The 12516-nt window shown below is 29.6% G+C and overlaps 1 protein-coding gene and 1 long non-coding RNA gene across 2 annotated transcripts in view; both read left to right on the forward strand.

The window, feature by feature from the left end:
* LOC6053683 (sodium-dependent nutrient amino acid transporter 1) overlaps nt 1-12516 on the forward strand; it is an 89924-nt gene that overhangs the window by 37337 nt on the left and 40071 nt on the right. The window lies entirely within an intron of this gene.
* Nucleotides 10207-10587, forward strand: LOC119765679. Its single transcript, XR_005276901.1, has 2 exons — nt 10207-10337; nt 10399-10587. It is a non-coding gene; the product is annotated as an uncharacterized LOC119765679 (long non-coding RNA).

Below are 12516 nucleotides of genomic sequence, written 5' to 3' on the forward strand. Positions count from 1 at the left end.
CGCTGGTTCTCAGCCAAAACTCAACCAATCTGGATGATTCCTTTTTCCAGAGATTTGTACGGATCTCCAGATGAGCCTAGAACTTTGCAGATCTCGATTTGATCAATCCTCTAATAACTACGACTAAATTAGTCGGAGCAACTTTTTTTCCGCGTGTATTTCCGAAAAGCGACTCAAGCGGGAACATTTTTGCTACGCTGCAAAAACACAATAACTTTGCTAAAATGTTAGCAAAACCCATAAAATTATATATCAAAATTTCCGTTATGATCTCAGGATTATGATGAGCTTCTCAAATTTCCATTATTTTCACAAAAAAATTCACAAAACTACGTAAAACTTCAGAAAAAATAAAAATGCCTCATTTTATGACTAGAACTTTATGGTAAAATCATTGATTTCATTGATTTTTTTACGAAAATGTTTCAAATGATCTAAATTATATGTTTCAAAATCATTCTGAGTGTGTTTTTTCCTGAATAGTACAAAATTTTACCAAAACTACGTAAAATACAGAAAATTTGATACATTCCTTTAGAACTTTATTTGCTTCATGATAAAATCATTGATTTAGTTTATGAAAATGTTTCAAATGATCTAAATTACAAGTTTCCGAATTATTCCGAGTGTGATTCTTACTGAGTACTACGAAATTTTACCAAAATTACGTAAAATACAGAAAATTTGATACTTTCCTTTAGAACTTTATTTGCTTCATGATAAAATCATTGATTTAGTTTATGAAAATGTTTCAAATGATCTAAATTATAAGTTTCTGAGTTATTCTGAGTGTGATTCTTCCTGAATACTAAAAAAATCTCCCAAAACTACGTAAAATACAGAAAATTTGATACTTTCCCTTAGAACTTTATTTGCATCATGGTAAAATCATTGATTTATTTTATGAAAATGTTTCAAATAATCTAAATTACAAGTTTCCGAATTATTCTGAGTGTGATTCTTCCTGAATACTAAAAAATTCTACCAAAACTACGTAAAATACAGAAAATTTGATACATTCGTTTAGAACTTTATTTGCTTCATGTTAAAATCATTGATTTATTTTATGAAAATGTTTCAAATAATCTAAATTACAAGTTTCCGAATTATTCTGAGTTTGAATCTTACTGAGTACTACAAAATTTTACCAAAACTACGTAAAATACAGAAAATTTGATACATTCCTTTAGAACTTTATTTGCTTCATGGTAAAATCATTGATTTATTTTATGAAAATGTTTCAAATGATCTTAATTACAAGTTTCCGAATTATTCTGAGTGTGATTCTTCCTGAATACTAAAAAATTCTACCAAAACTACGTAAAATACAGAAAATTTGATACATTCGTTTAGAACTTTATTTGCTTCATGTTAAAATCATTGATTTATTTTATGAAAATGTTTCAAATAATCTAAATTACAAGTTTCCGAATTATTCTGAGTTTGATTCTTACTGAGTACTACAAAATTTTATCAAAACTACGTAAAATACAGAAAATTTGATATTTTCCTTTAGAACTTTATTTGCTTCATGATAAAATCATTGATTTAGTTTATGAAAATGTTTCAAATGATCTAAATTATAAGTTTCCGAATTATTCTGAGTGTGATTCTTCCTGAATACTAAAAAATTCTCCCAAAACTACGTAAAATACAGAAAATTTGATACTTTCCTTTAGAACTTTATTTGCTTCATGGTAAAATCATTGATTTATTTCATGATGCTTTTTCAAATGATCTAAATTATAAGTTCCTGAATCATTCTCAGTGCGTTTCTTCCTGAATACTAAAAATAAATTACCAAAACTTCGTAAAATACAGAAAGTTTTATAATTTTATGTTGGTATTAGAATGTAGAGCATTGTTTTGGAAGCTTATTGTATGGGAGCAGTTCTCTACAGAATCAGTCTTTTTTCTTTAATTTTATTTTTTGTATTTTTATTCCGGCTGAAACTATTTTGGTGTCTTCGGTATGCCCAAAGAAGCAATTTTGCAGCATTGGTTCGTACATTTAATTTTCCATACAAATTTGGCAGCTGTCCATACAAAAATGATATGTGAAATGTGAAAATTAAAAAATCTGTATCTTTAGAAGGAATTTTTTGATCGATTTGGTGTCTTCGGCAAAGTTGTAGGTAGGGATATGGACTACACTGAAAAAAATGATACACGGTAAAAAAAAATTTGGTGATTTTTAATTTCACTTTTTGTCACTAAAACTTGATTTGCAAAAAAAACACTATTTTTACTTTTTTTATGTTTTGATATGTTTTAGAGGATATCAAATCAAAAACCTTTGAATGGCAATATCTCAGCAACTTAGGGTCGTATCAACAAAATTCAAAAATATAGAAAATTTTCTCAGCTTTTTAAAAATATGGGCACTAATTTTAAAAATGAACAACTGCGACTTTTTCCAAAAAAGTTACCTAAAATGACTATAACTTGAAAACGGTGCACTATATAAAAAAATCACTAACATACTTTTAGATTGAAAATTCGATTTTACATCGATAAATGAAGTTGAAACATTTTTGCGACGAATGTTTCGATTTTTTTTAAATCTATGTTGATTCAAAATTTATAACTCGGTCAAAGATTTTTTTTTGCCCATTCTGTAAATTTCTGAAAAGTTGGCATTTGAAGTCCTCTAAAACATATCAGAAAATAAAAAAAAATAAAAATAGTGTCTTTTGCAAATCAAGTTTTAGTGACAAAAAGTGAAATTGAAAATCACCAAATTGATGTTTACCGTGTATTACTTTTTTTCAGTGTAGTCTATTTCCATACCTACAACTTTGCCGAAGACACCAAACCAATCAAAAAATTTCATCAAATGATACAGATTTTTGAATTTTCGAATATCATTTTTGTATGGACAGCTGACAAATTTGTATGAAAAATTATATGAACGAACTAATGATGCAAAATGGCTTCTTTGGGCATACCGAAGGCACCAAAATAGTTTCAGCCGGATTAAAAAACAAAAAATAAAATGACCGAAATCTCAGTGACTTGCTCATGGGTGTTTTGAAAGATTTTCATAAAAAAAATTATCAAATTTTCCTACAACAGATGATTTTTTTACAGAACTGTGAAATTTTCTGTATTTTACGTAGTTTCGGGAGATTTTTTTAGTATTCAGGAAGAAACGCACTGAGAATGATTCAGGAACTTATAATTTAGATCATTTGAAAAAGCATCATGAAATAAATCAATGATTTTACCATGAAGCAAATAAAGTTCTAAAGGAAAGTATCAAATTTTCTGTATTTTACGTAGTTTTGGTAAAATTTTGTAGTACTCAGTAAGAATCACACTCAGAATAATTCGGAAACTTGTAATTTAGATCATTTGAAACATTTTCATAAAATAAATCAATGATTTTATCATGAAGCAAATAAAGTTCTAAAGGAAAGTATCAAATTTTCTGTATTTTACGTAGTTTTGGGAGATTTTTTTAGTATTCAGGAAGAATCACACTCAGAATAATTCGGAAACTTGTAATTTAGATCATTTGAAACATTTTCATAAAATAAATCAATGATTTTATCATGAAGCAAATAAAGTTCTAAACGAATGTATCAAATTTTCTGTATTTTACGTAGTTTTGGTAGAATTTTTTAGTATTCAGGAAGAATCACACTCAGAATAATTCGGAAACTTGTAATTTAGATCATTTGAAACATTTTCATAAAATAAATCAATGATTTTATCATGAAGCAAATAAAGTTCTAAAGGAAAGTATCAAATTTTCTGTATTTTACGTAGTTTTGGTAGAATTTTTTAGTATTCAGGAAGAATCACACTCAGAATAATTCGGAAACTTGTAATTTAGATCATTTGAAACATTTTCATAAAATAAATCAATGATTTTATCATGAAGCAAATAAAGTTCTAAAGGAAAGTAGCAAATTTTCTGTATTTTACGTAGTTTTGGGAGAATTTTTTAGTATTCAGGAAGAATCACACTCAGAATAATTCGGAAACTTGTAATTTAGATCATTTGAAACATTTTCAAAAGCTAAATCATTGATTTTATCATGAAGCAAATAAAGTTCTAAAGGAAAGTATCAAATTTTCTGACTTTTACGTAGTTTTGGTAGAATTTTTTAGTATTCAGGAAGAATCACACTCAGAATAATTCGGAAACTTGTAATTTAGATCATTTGAAACATTTTCATAAACTAAATCAATGATTTTATCATGAAGCAAATAAAGTTCTAAAGGAAAGTATCAAATTTTCTGTATTTTACGTAGTTTTGGTAGAATTTTTTAGTATTCAGGAAGAATCACACTCAGAATAATTCGGAAACTTGTAATTTAGATCATTTGAAACATTTTCAAAAGCTAAATCATTGATTTTATCATGAAGCAAATAAAGTTCTAAAGGAAAATATCAAATTTTCTGTATTTTACGTAGTTTTGATAAAATTTTGTAGTACTCAGTAAGAATCAAACTCAGAATAATTCGGAAACTTGTTATTTAGATTATTTGAAACATTTTCATAAAATAAATCAATGATTTTAACATGAAGCAAATAAAGTTCGAAACGAATGTATCAAATTTTCTGTATTTTACGTAGTTTTGGTAGAATTTTTTAGAATAATTCAGAAACTTGTAATTAAGATCATTTGAAACATTTTCATAAAATAAATCAATGATTTTACCATGAAGCAAATAAAGTTCTAAAGGAATGTATCAAATTTTCTGTATTTTACGTAGTTTTTGTAAAATTTTGTAGTACTCAGTAAGAATCAAACTCAGAATAATTCGGAAACTTGTAATTTAGATTATTTGAAACATTTTCATAAAATAAATCAATGATTTTAACATGAAGCAAATAAAGTTCTAAACGAATGTATCAAATTTTCTGTATTTTACGTAGTTTTGGTAGAATTTTTTAGAATAATTCGGAAACTTGTAATTAAGATCATTTGAAACATTTTCATAAACTAAATCAATGATTTTATCATGAAGCAAATAAAGTTCTAAAGGAAAGTATCAAATTTTCTGTATTTTACGTAGTTTTGGTAGAATTTTTTAGTATTCAGGAAGAAACGCACTGAGAATGATTCAGGAACTTATAATTTAGATCATTTGAAAAAGCATCATGAAATAAATCAATGATTTTACCATGAAGCAAATAAAGTTCTAAAGGAAAGTATCAAATTTTCTGTATTTTACGTAGTTTTGGGAGATTTTTTTAGTATTCAGGAAGAATCACACTCAGAATAATTCGGAAACTTATAATTTAGATCATTTGAAACATTTTCATAAACTAAATCAATGATTTTATCATGAAGCAAATAAAGTTCTAAAGGAAAATATCAAATTTTCTGTATTTTACGTAGTTTTGATAAAATTTTGTAGTACTCAGTAAGACTCAAACTCAGAATAATTCGGAAACTTGTAATTTAGATTATTTGAAACATTTTCATAAACTAAATCAATGATTTTATCATGAAGCAAATAAAGTTCTAAAGGAATGTATCAAATTTTCTGTATTTTACGTAGTTTTGGTAAAATTTTGTAGTACTCAGTAAGAATCAAACTCAGAATAATTCGGAAACTTGTAATTTAGATTATTTGAAACATTTTCATAAAATAAATCAATGATTTTAACATGAAGCAAATAAAGTTCTAAACGAATGTATCAAATTTTCTGTATTTTACGTAGTTTTGGTAGAATTTTTTAGAATAATTCGGAAACTTGTAATTAAGATCATTTGAAACATTTTCATAAACTAAATCAATGATTTTATCATGAAGCAAATAAAGTTCTAAAGGAAAGTATCAAATTTTCTGTATTTTACGTAGTTTTGGTAGAATTTTTTAGTATTCAGGAAGAAACGCACTGAGAATGATTCAGGAACTTATAATTTAGATCATTTGAAAAAGCATCATGAAATAAATCAATGATTTTACCATGAAGCAAATAAAGTTCTAAAGGAAAGTATCAAATTTTCTGTATTTTACGTAGTTTTGGGAGATTTTTTAGTATTCAGGAAGAATCACACTCAGAATAATTCGGAAACTTATAATTTAGATCATTTGAAACATTTTCATAAACTAAATCAATGATTTTATCATGAAGCAAATAAAGTTCTAAAGGAAAATATCAAATTTTCTGTATTTTACGTAGTTTTGATAAAATTTTGTAGTACTCAGTAAGACTCAAACTCAGAATAATTCGGAAACTTGTAATTTAGATTATTTGAAACATTTTCATAAAATAAATCAATGATTTTAACATGAAGCAAATAAAGTTCTAAAGGAATGTATCAAATTTTCTGTATTTTACGTAGTTTTGGTAAAATTTTGTAGTACTCAGTAAGAATCACACTCAGAATAATTCGGAAACTTATAATTTAGATCATTTGAAACATTTTCATAAACTAAATCAATGATTTTATCATGAAGCAAATAAAGTTCTAAAGGAATGTATCAAATTTTCTGTATTTTACGTAGTTTTGGTAAAATTTTGTACTATTCAGGAAAAAACACACTCAGAATGATTTTGAAACATATAATTTAGATCATTTGAAACATTTTCGTAAAAAAATCAATGAAATCAATGATTTTACCATAAAGTTCTAGTCATAAAATGAGGCATTTTTATTTTTTCTGTAGTTTTACGTAGTTTTGTGAATTTTTTTGTGAAAATAATGGAAATTTGAGAAGCTCATCATAATCCTGAGATCATAACGGAAATTTTGATATATAATTTTATGGGTTTTGCTAACATTTTAGCAAAGTTATTGTGTTTTTGCAGCGTAGCAAAAATGTTCCCGCTTGAGTCGCTTTTCGGAAATACACGCGGAAAAAAAGTTGCTCCGACTAATTTAGTCGTAGTTATTAGAGGATTGATCAAATCGAGATCTGCAAAGTTCTAGGCTCATCTGGAGATCCGTACAAATCTCTGGAAAAAGGAATCATCCAGAATGGTTGAGTTTTGGCTGAGAACCAGCGAGTTGAAGTTACCGTTCCAACTTTTTTTCCGCCTTGGACGGAGGAGTGTTAAATTGGGTTGAGTCAGATTTTATTTTATTCACAGACTAAATCGGCTAAAAATCGGTTGTTTTTGTAACCGACTTCGTCGGCCGATTTCGACAACCGATTTACCACCAGACGCTTATGTAAAGATTACACAGAAGTCTGTTGCCCGGTCGGCCGATTCGTTAGCCAACGAATCGGCCGAAACCACCCGACTAGACCCGACTTAGTTATGCGAAAAGTCGAATTTTTTTTACGGGGTAGTGACAAAAAGTGAAATAAAAAATCAGCAAAAATAAATTACCATTTATCATTTTTTTTTCAGTGTAGTCCTTATCCATACCTACAACTTTGCCGAAGACACCAAATCGATCAAAAAATTCCTTCAAAAGATACAGATTTTTGAATTTTCATATTTCAGTAGCTGCCGAATTTGTATGGAAATTTATATGGACAAACTAATGATGCAAAATGGCTTCTTTGGGCATACCGAAGGCACCATAAAAGTTTGAGATGGATAGAAAAAACCAAAAATTAAAATTAAAGAATCACGACTGCTTTTGTAGAGAATTGCTCGGCTATACAAACAAATGTTATGTGAAAATAATCTTAAAAAATGATTTCGTGTCTTTGGCAAAGTTGTAGACAACGCACTAAAAATCATGCTTTAAGTCATGGACGTCCAAATTATTTAAGTCTTACTCTTACTTTAAATTGAATTCGCTATCGACTACGTATTTTGATAAATTTTTAAAAGCTAAAATTTGGAATTGATTTTACATTTTTTTCAGTTTTTTTAAATAGGATATCTGAAAGATCAGGAAATTATCTACGATTTAAGATTTTTGATTCAACTTTTGGTTGCTTAGATATTACCTTAAAATATATACAAAAAAAAATAAGTTAAAAAATACCTACAACTTTGCCGAAGGATAGTACTACGTGTATTTTATGAAATTTTATGTAATATAACAATCCGAATTGTGTAACCCATGGAGTAAGTAATACCTCTTAGTCCAAAATATCCATCCTATTTTTTGGTGAATCTTGAAGTATGTATGGTTCGTTATATTTGAATGTTAGACGTTTCATTTGCAAATGAGAGCAATTCTCTACGAAATCGGTCTTTTTTCTTCAATTTTAATTTTTGTATTTTTTAATCCGGCTGAAACTTTTTTGGTGCCTTCGGTATGCCCAAAGAAGCCATTTTGCATCATTAGTTTGTCCATATAATTTTCCATACAAATTCGGCAGCTGTCCATACAAAAATGATGTATGAAAATTCAAAATCTGTATCTTTTGAAGGAATTTTTGATCGATTTGGTGTCTTCGGCAAAGTTGTAGGTATGGATACGGACTACACTGGAAAAATAATACACGGTAAAAAAATTTGGTGATTTTTTATTTAACTTTTATCACTAAAACTTGATTTACAAAAACACTATTTTTAATTTTTTTATTTTTGATATGTTTTAGAAGACATAAAATGCCAACTTTTCAGAAATTTCCAGGTTGTGCAAAAATCACTGACCGAGTTATGAATTTTTAATCAATACTGATTTTTCAAAAATCGAAATTTTGGTCGTAAAATTTTTCAACTTCATTTTTCGATGTAAAATCAAATTTGCAATCAAAAGTACTTTACTAAAATTTTGATAAAGTGCACCGTTTTCAAGTTATAGCCATATTTAAGTGACTTTTTGAAAATAGTCGCAGTTTTTCATTTTTAAATTAGTGCACATGTTTGCCCAGTTTTGAAAAAATATTTTTGAAAAGCTGAGAAAATTCTCTATATTTTGCTTATTCGGACTATGTTGATACGACCTTTAGTTGCTGAGATATTGCAATGCAAAGGTTTAAAAACAGGAAAATTGATGTTTTCTAAGTTTCACCCAAACAACCCACCATTTTCTATCGTCAATATCTCAGCAACTAATGGTCCGATTTTCAATGTTAATATATGAAACAATTGTGAAATTTTCCGATCTTTTCGAAAAAAATATTTTTGGAATTTTCAAATCAAGACAAACATTTTAAAAGGGCGTAATATTGAATGTTTGTCGTATCAACAAAGTCCAAATAAGCAAAATATAGAGAATTTTCTCAGCTTTTCAAAAATATTTTTTTCAAAACTGGGCAAACATGTGCACTAATTTAAAAAAATGAAAAACTGCGACTATTTTCAAAAAAGTCACTTAAATATGGCTATAACTTGAAAACGGTGCACTTTATCAAAATTTCAGTAAAGTACTTTTTGATTGCAAATTTGATTTTACATCGAAAAATGAAGTTGAAAAATTTTACGACCAAAATTTCGATTTTTTGAAAAAATCAGTATTGATTAAAAAATTCATAACTCGGTCAGTGATTTTTGCACAACCTGAAATTTCTGAAAAGTTGGCATTTTATGCCTTCTAAAACATATCAAAAATAAAAAAATTAAAAATAGTGTTTTTTGTAAATCAAGTTTTAGTGATAAAAGTTAAATAAAAAATCACCAAATTTTTTTACCGTGTATTATTTTTTCCAGTGTAGTCCGTATCCATACCTACAACTTTGCCGAAGACACCAAATCGATCAAAAATTCCTTCAAAAGATACAGATTTTTGAATTTTCATACATCATTTTTGTATGGACAGCTGCCGAATTTGTATGGAAAATTATATGGACAAACTAATGATGCAAAATGGCTTCTTTGGGCATACCGAAGGCACCAAAAAAGTTTCAGTCGGATTAAAAAATACAAAAAAAATCGAATGACCGAAATCCTAGAGAACTGCTCATGAGGTATTGTGAAAGCAGACAAAAATCAAAATATGAACGCAACCTGTCAAAGCTGTTGCGCCACAGGCTGATGTACACGCTAACGACAAACTACTACATTTTTGTTCAGCGCAACAGATTTTTTCACGCAACAGAAGTGTTGCGCACTTCGGTTTGGTGGTGCGCGGATAATAGTAAAACTGAAATTTTGCACGATAGTTTCTTTTTATTTTAAAACAATATTGCAGGAGAGACATGATATCTTGAGTTTGTTTTAAGTGTCAAAAGGAAATCTTTCGATAAAGATTCTTCGATCACTTATTCTTTATGTAAACTAATGTCAAAAACATAAACAATGACTTTGAAATCCCGCCGTTTGAAATGCATGATTTTTAAAACCCGCCAAACAAATCGCAGCAAACCTGGGGTTGCGAAGCGAAAACTTATATTTTTTTTGTTTTGACGGAAGTGGTGGAGTTTTCGTCGCGGAGGATTTATTTTGTGGGCAAATGTGAACCTTTTTGGGTTTTGGAGGGAATTCTGCTGCCCGGAGGCCAGCCAGTGTCGTAGCGCTAAGGTTAGTTGAGAGTTTTTTTTTTTTTTAATATTTTTAAACAACTTGTTCTTTTGGTTCACAGGCCGGAAAAAAGCCGAAACGCTGAATAACCCGGTGCTTAATTGTAGGTGCAAAAAGTTTGACCCCAAATACGATTCGTTTTGGCTGTTCAGATGGGAGACCGTTTGCTCTCTTAATGTGAGAGTTGCTGTTCGAAACAAAATGTTAATCATAATTTACCGGATACTTAATTAAAAATATAAGACAAAAATACAATATGCTATTGAATTGTAGTTTTAATTAACATCTCCTATGCTAAAGCGTTATAACAACTTTTCCTAATGTAATTAATCATTGATTCAATAAAAAATCTCGTAGAATCCAATTATTAATGTGATTCGAAACACTGAGATGAATCGCGTTTAAAAAAACCGTCAGCATTTATATTTAGTTTTAAGCCGTCAATCAGTGTTTAAGAATTCTGAATGAATTCTCTGTATTTAATCCAGATTAAGTGAGTAATTCGGTTAACTTTTTATTAGATTCTTTTTTCGTGTGGCGGTAGCCCAATAAAAGACGTTGAACAGTATTTTTTTATTTTTCAAGCATTTGCAACAAAGTTTCAAAATTCAAAAATCTTGAATCTGCCAATTTTTGATTTGTACACTGGTCAGTAAGTTAGTAAAAACACGGTCATTAACACTGCCATTTTGCAACGCGAGAGAAATTCATTCTTCAATTGCGATAAGAACGTTTTCCCACTGCTCCAAACTAATCTTCTTGTGGGACAAAACTTCTGCATTAGCACCGGGTTATTCAGCGTATCGGCTTTTTTCCGGCCTATGAACCAAAAGAACAAGTTGTTTAAAAATATAAAAAAAACTCTCAACTAACCTTAGCGCTACGACACTGGCTGGCCTCCGGGCAGCAGAATTCCCTCCAAAACCCAAAAAGGTTCACATTTGCCCACAAAATAAATCCTCCGCGACGAAAACTCCACCACTTCCGTCAAAACAAAAAAAAATAAGTTTTCGCTTCGCAACCCCAGGTTTGCTGCGATTTGTTTGGCGGGTTTTAAAAATCATGCATTTCAAACGGCGGAATTTAAAAGTCATTGTTTATGTTTTTGACATTAGTTTACATAAAGAATAGGACCAATAATTACCGTAGCTAAGATCTAAGATTTTGATATTTTTTAAACCGAAGTATTTTTTTTCTCAGAGTATCATTAGACACCACATTTACAATACATATTTAGTCTTTTGCCTTGTTACGAAAATCTTATATAAATTGTCAGCTTTTTCTCACAAAGGTGATGTACATGCTTTTGCATGCGATTTTACCATCGGATTTTTTGCTGTGAATTGTTTGAAAATAGAAATATCGAAGACTACATCTACTTTCAATGCAAATTTGCAAGCACATTTTTAGCTACAAGATACCATCAACATGAAAAGGAAATTTTGTTTGAATTTTGGTACGTTTTTTTAGGGTGTATCTAGGGGTGTATTAACTTTGGATACTGTCACTTTATTTTTTAACAGCTTTTAAACTTATGTAGGAAGGAGTTACATGAGTATTAAGAAGTGTTAATTCAATAACAGGCTCACAGTATTGATATGAATCTGCCGAAATATACAATAAAATATTGAATTGGAAAATAATGTGACATTGAAATATAAGTAATAATTTTAAACACAATATTGTATGGTTTTACAGTGTACCAAAAAATTTATGCATATAAGTAAACTTAGTGCGCGTATTCATTTTGTTTTTTTTTATAGAAAAGATTTTTTGAAAGGCCACGTGGTCAGCCATCGACCCCCCCCCCCCTCCCCCCATGGCTTTTTATGGTTTTTTTCGGTCGGATTTCGGACCCCTTCCCCCCCCCCCCTAAGAGGCCACGTGGTTTATGCACGACTCCGTACCCTCGTAGAGAATCGCTGGACTACTATATCGACTTCATTTTGCTGGGCGAGATAGGACGCCGTCTATTGGTACGTTCGTTTGAACAGCCAGTGCGGCACTGAGTGCCACACTCGTCGGTGCCAGTTTTGGTTCAAACGAACATTCTTTTTCAGTGTGCATGGAACTCGCATGAAACTGAAAAAATATCGAGTGCGGCACTAGAGTTTCAGTTCCAAGATGGCGGCGAAACTCGTGCGGAACTAGCGCGAGTTTCTTCAAACAAACACTTTGA

The sequence above is a fragment of the Culex quinquefasciatus genome, chromosome 1, assembly GCF_015732765.1.
Source record: "Culex quinquefasciatus strain JHB chromosome 1, VPISU_Cqui_1.0_pri_paternal, whole genome shotgun sequence".
NCBI classification, from domain to species: Eukaryota; Metazoa; Arthropoda; class Insecta; order Diptera; family Culicidae; genus Culex; species Culex quinquefasciatus.